The sequence below is a fragment of the Bos grunniens genome, chromosome 7 (genome assembly GCF_055505025.1).
Source record: "Bos grunniens cultivar Pamir isolate PY7600 chromosome 7, Bosgru_T2T1.0, whole genome shotgun sequence".
Lineage (NCBI taxonomy): Eukaryota > Metazoa > Chordata > Mammalia > Artiodactyla > Bovidae > Bos > Bos grunniens.
Genome location: NC_141171.1, coordinates 529,699 through 536,078, shown reverse-complemented (window position 1 = coordinate 536,078; position 6,380 = coordinate 529,699).

The window sequence follows — 6,380 nt, the reverse complement described above, 5'->3', positions numbered from 1 at the left end:
TCAGAAAATTCAAGGGTTAGGCTAACAATGTTGTCGAACTGAATACAACAAAGGTAACACAAGTGTTTTATAGCTAGATTTTAGTCAACAATTATTTCAACACAGATTATACAGCTTTAGCCAAGAGGCTTGGGTTTAAAGATTTACACACAGCATCAGATCAGATCAGATCAGTCGCTCAGTCCTGTCTGACTCTTTGCGACCCCATGAATCACAGCACGCCAGGCCTCCCTGTCCATCACCAACTCCTGGAGTTCACTGAGACTCACGTCCAGCGAGTCAGTAATGCCATCCAGCCATCTCATCCTCTGTCATCCCCTTCTCCTCCTGCCCCCAATCCCTCCCAGCATCAGAGTCTTTTCCAATGAGTCAACTCTTCGCATGAGGTGGCCAAAGTACTGGAGTTTCAGCTATAGCATCATTCCTTCCAAAGAAATCCCAGGGCTGATCTCCTTCAGAATGGACTGGTTGGATCTCCTTGCAGTCCAAGGGACTCTCAAGAGTCTTCTCCAACACCACAGTTCAAAGCATCAATTCTTCAGCACTCAGCCTTCTTCACAGTCCAACTCACATCCATACATGACCACAGGAAAAACCATAGCCTTGGCTAGACGAACCTTTGTTGGCAAAGTAATGTCTCTGTTTTTGAATATGCTATCTAGGTTGGTCATAACTTTCCTTCCAAGGAGTAAGCGTCTTTTAATTTCATGGCTGCAGTCATCATCTGTAGTGATTTTGGAGCCCAGAAAAATAAAGTCTGACACTGTTTCCACTGTTCACCCATCTATTTCCCATGAATTGATGGGACGGGATGCCATGATCTTCGTTTTCTGAATGTTGAGCTTTAAGCCAACTTTTTCACCCTCCATTTTAACTTTCATCAAGAGGCTTTTGAGTTCCTCTTCACTATCTGCCATAAGGGTGGTGTCATCTGCATATCTGAGGTTATTGATATTTCTCCCGGCAATCTTGATTCCAGCTTGTGCTTATGCCAGCCCAGTGTTTCTCATGATGTACTCTGCATATAAGTTAAATAAGCAGGGTGACAATATAAAGCCTTGACGAACTCCTTTTCCTATTTGGAACCAGTCTATTGTTCCACGTCCATTTCTAACTCTTGCTTCCTGACCTGCATACAAATTTCTTAAGAGGCAGATCAGGTGGTCTGGTGTTTCCATCACTTTCAGAATTTTCCACAGTTTATTGTGATCCACACAGTCAAAGGCTTTGGCATAGTCAATAAAGCAGAAATAGATGTTTTTCTGGAACGCTCTTGCTTTTTCCATGATTCAGCAGATGTTGGCAATTTGATCTCTGGTTCCTTTGCCTTTTCTAAACCCAGCTTTAACACCAGGAAGTTCACAATTCACATATTGCTGAAGCCTGGCTTGGAGAATTTTGAGCATTACTTTACTAGCGTGTGAGATGAGTGCAATTGTGCGGTAGTTGGAGCATTCTTTGGCATTGCCTTTCTTTGGGATTGGAATGAAAACTGACTTTTTTCAGTCCTGTGGCCACTGCTGAGTTTTCCAAATTTGCTGGCATATTGAGTGCAGCACTTTCACAGCATCATTTTTCAGGATTTGGAATAGCTCAACTGGAATTCCATCACCTCCACTAGCTTTGTTCACAGTGATGCTTCCTAAGGCCCACTTGACTTCACATTCCAGGATGTCAGGCTCTAGGTCAGTGATCACACCATTGTGATTATCTGGGTCGTGAAGATCTTTTTCGTACAGTTCTTCTGTGTATTCTTGCCATCTCTTCTTAATATCTTCTGCTTCTGTTAGGTCCATACCATTTATGTTCTTTATCGAGCCCATCTTTGCATGAAATGTTCCCTTGGTATCTCGAATTTTCTTGAAGAGATCTCTAGTCTTTCCCATTCTGTTGTTTTCCTCTATTTCTTGGCATTGATCACTGATGAAGGTTTTCTTATCTCTTCTTGCTATTCTTTGGAACTCTGCATTCAGATGTTTATATCTTTCCTTTTCTCCTTTGCTTTTCGCTTCTCTTCTTTTCACAGCTATTTGTAAGGCCTCCCCAGACAGCCATTTTGCTTTCTTGCATTTCTTTTCCATGGGGATGGTCTTGATCCCTGTCTCCTGTACAGTGTCACGAACCTCATTCCATAGTTCATCAGGCACTCTATCTATCAGATCTAGGCCCTTAAATCTATTTCTCACTTCCACTGTATAATCATAAGGGATTGGATTTAGGTCATACCCATATGGTCTAGTGGTTCTCCCTACTTTCTTCAATTTCAGTCTGAATTTGGCAATGAGGAGTTCATGGTCTGAGCCCCAGTCAGCTCCTGGTCTTGTTTTTGCTGACTGTATAGAGCTTCTCCATCTTTGGCTGCAAAGAATATAATCAGTCTGATTTCAGTGTTGACCATCTGGTGATGTCCATGTATAGAGTCTTCTCTTGTGTTGTTGGAAGAGGGTGTTTGTTATGGCCAGTGCATTTTCTTGGCAAAACTCTATTAGTCTTTGCCCTGCTTCATTCTGTATTCCAAGGCCAAATTTGCCTGTTACTCCAGGTGTTCCTTGACTTCCTACTTTTGCATTCCAGTCCCCTATAATGAAAAGGACATCTTTTTTGGGTATTAGTTCTAAAAGGTCTTGGAGGTCTTCATTGAACCGTTCAGCTTCAACTTCTTTAGTGTTACTGGTTGGGGCATAGACTTGGATTACTGTGATATTGAATGGTCTGCCTTGGAAACGAACAGAGATCATTCTGTTGTTTTTGAGATCGCATCCAAGTACTGCATTTCGGACTCTTTTGTTGACCATGATGGCCACTCCATTTCTTCTGAGGGTTGCCTCATGGGCATGGCTTAGTTTCATTGAGTTAGACAAGGCTGTGGTCCTAGTGTGATTAGATTGACTAGTTTTCTGTGAGCATGGTTTCAGTGTGTCTTCCCTCTGATGCCTTCTTGTAACACCTACCATCTTACTTGGGTTTCTCTTACCTTGGACGAGGGGTATCTCCTCACTGCTGCCCTTCCTGACCTTCAACGTGGGATAGCTCCTCTAGGCCCTCCTGCACCCACGCAGCCAGGGCTCCTTGGATGTGGGGTTGGTCCTCCCGGCCACTGCCCCTGGCCTTGGGCCTGGGGTTGCTCCTCCCACCTGCAGCCCCTGTCTCTGGCTTAGGGGTGTGGGGTAGCTCCTCCCACCCACTGCCCCTGGCCTCGGGCTTGGGGCATGGGGTATCTCCTCCCGGCCGCCGCCCCTGACCTCGGACGGTGGGTATCTCCTCTGGGCCGCACCCCTGACCTCGGATGCGGGGTAGCTCCTCTCCGCTGTTCCTGTGCCATCACAGTCTGGTACTCTCGGCCGCTGCCCCTGACCTCAGACGTGGGGTAACTCCTGTTGGCCGCCGCCCTTCAGGCATGGGGTCCTCCTGGCTTCTGCCCCTGACTTCGGACGTGGGGTGGCTCCTCTTGGCTGCGCTTTAGCGTGCCCGTGGCAGCCGCCTGCACTTTAGCACACCCGTCAAAGCTGCCTGCACTTTAGCGCACCCATCATAGCCCTGAACAATGTAGAGACTCAAAAAGGATGCACTGGAATCTTTTTTTCTGAACACTGTTTGAACAGAGTTCTGTGACTAGTTAGTACTATAGCTCTAACTAACCTGGTTAGGTGAAAATGTACTCTGAGATAATCTGTTAAAAGGAGTTCAAAAGAGCTTGTTTCTTTCAGAAAACTCACAGGTTGGACTAAGACAGTTGTAGAACTGAATGTAACAAAAGTAACCAAAGTGTTTTTCAACTAGTTTCAGTTTACAACTACTAACTAGCTTTCTGAGTCAGAACATAGTGTTTTAGCCAAGAGGTTTGGATTTCAAGATTCACTCACAGCATGTTTCTGAACTGTATAGAGAGTTATATAGGACACACTAGATCCTTTGTGGGCACTGGTTTTAGCAGAGAGTCCTGTGACTAGTTAGTACATAACCTATAACTAATCCAAGGAGCCATGGCTGTGCGGGGCAAGAGGGCCTAGAGGAGGTATCCCACATTGAAGGTCAGGAAGGGCAGTGGTGAGGAGACACACTTCGTCCAAGGTAAGGAGCAGTGGCTGCACTATGCTGGAGCAGCCGTGAAGAGATACCCCACGCCCAAGGTAAGAGAAACCCAAGTAAGATGGTAGGTGTTACAAGAGGGCATCAGAAGGAAGACACACTGAAACCATACTCACAGAAAACTAGTCAATCTAATCACACTAGGACCACAGCCTTGTCTAACTCAATGAAACTAAGCCATGCCCGTGAGGCAACCCAAGATGGGCGGGTCATGGTGGAGAGATCTGACAGAATGTGGTCCACTGGAGAAGGGAATGGCAAACCACTTCAGTATTCTTGCCTTGAGAACCCCATGAACACTACGAAAAGGCAAAATGATAGCATACTGAAAGAGAAACTCCCCAGGTCAGTAGGTGCCCAACATGCTACTGGAGATCAGTGGAGAAATAACTCCAGAAAGAATGAAGGGATGGAGCCAAAGCAAAAAGAATACCCGGCTGTGGATGTGACTGGTGATAGAAGCAAGGTCCAATGCTGTAAAGAGCAATATTGCATAGGAACCTGGAATGTCAGGTCCATGAATCAAGGCAAATTGGAAGTGGTCAAACAAGAGATGGCAAGAGTGAATGTCAACATTCTAGGAATCAGCAAACTGAAATGGACAGGAATGGGTAAATTTAACTCAGATGACCATTATATCTACTACTGCGGGCAGGAATCCCTCAGAAGAAATGGAGTGGCCATCATGGTCAACAAAAGAGTCCGAAATGCAGTACTTGGATGCAATCTCAAAAACAACAGAATGATCTCTGTTCGTTTCCAAGGCAGACCATTCAATATCACAGTAATCCAAGTCTATGCCCCAACCAGTAACACTAAAGAAGTTGAAGCTGAACTGTTCTATGAAGACCTCCAAGACCTTTTAGAACTAACACCCAAAAAAGATGTCCTTTTCATTATAGGGGACTGGAATGCAAAAGTAGGAAGTCAAGGAACACCTGGAGTAACAGGCAAATTTGGCCTTGAAATATGGAATGAAGCAGGGCAAAGACTAATAGAGTTTTGCCAAGAAAATGCACTGGCCATAACAAACACCCTCTTCCAACAACACAAGAGAAGACTCTATACATGGACATCACCAGATGGTCAACACTGAAATCAGACTGATTATATTCTTTGCAGCCAAAGATGGAGAAGCTCTATACAGTCAGCAAAAACAAGACCAGGAGCTGACTGGGGCTCAGACCATGAACTCCTCATTGCCAAATTCAGACTGAAATTGAAGAAAGTAGGGAGAACCACTAGACCATATGGGTATGACCTAAATCCAATCCCTTATGATTATACAGTGGAAGTGAGAAATAGATTTAAGGGCCTAGATCTGATAGATAGAGTGCCTGATGAACTATGGAATGAGGTTCGTGACACTGTACAGGAGACAGGGATCAAGACCATCCCCATGGAAAAGAAATGCAAGAAAGCAAAATGGCTGTCTGGGGAGGCCTTACAAATAGCTGTGAAAAGAAGAGAAGCGAAAAGCAAAGGAGAAAAGGAAAGATATAAACATCTGAATGCAGAGTTCCAAAGAATAGCAAGAAGAGATAAGAAAACCTTCATCAGTGATCAATGCCAAGAAATAGAGGAAAACAACAGAATGGGAAAGACTAGAGATCTCTTCAAGAAAATTCGAGATACCAAGGGAACATTTCATGCAAAGATGGGCTCGATAAAGAACATAAATGGTATGGACCTAACAGAAGCAGAAGATATTAAGAAGAGATGGCAAGAATACACAGAAGAACTGTACAAAAAAGATCTTCACGACCCAGAAAATCACAATGGTGTGATCACTGACCTAGAGCCTGACATCCTGGAATGTGAAGTCAAGTGGGCCTTAGGAAGCATCACTATGAACAAAGCTAGTGGAGTGATGGAATTCCAGTTGAGCTATTCCAAATCCTGAAAAATGATGCTGTGAAAGTGCTGCACTCAATATGCCAGCAAATTTGGAAAACTTAGCAGTGGCCACAGGACTGGAAAAGGTCAGTTTCCATTACAAACCCAAAGAAAGGCAATGCCAAAGAATGCTCCAACTACCACACAGTTGCACTCATCTCACACGTTAGTAAAGTAATGCTCAAAATTCTCCAAGCCAGGCTTCAGCAATATGTGAACTGTGAACTTTCTGATGTTCAAACTGGTTTTAGAAAAGGCAAAGGAACCAGAGATCAAATTGCCAACATCTGCTGAATCATGGAAAAAGCAAGAGCATTCCAGAAAAACATCTATTTCTGCTTTATTGACTATGCCAAAGCTTTTGACTGTGTGGATCACAATAAACTGTGGAAAAT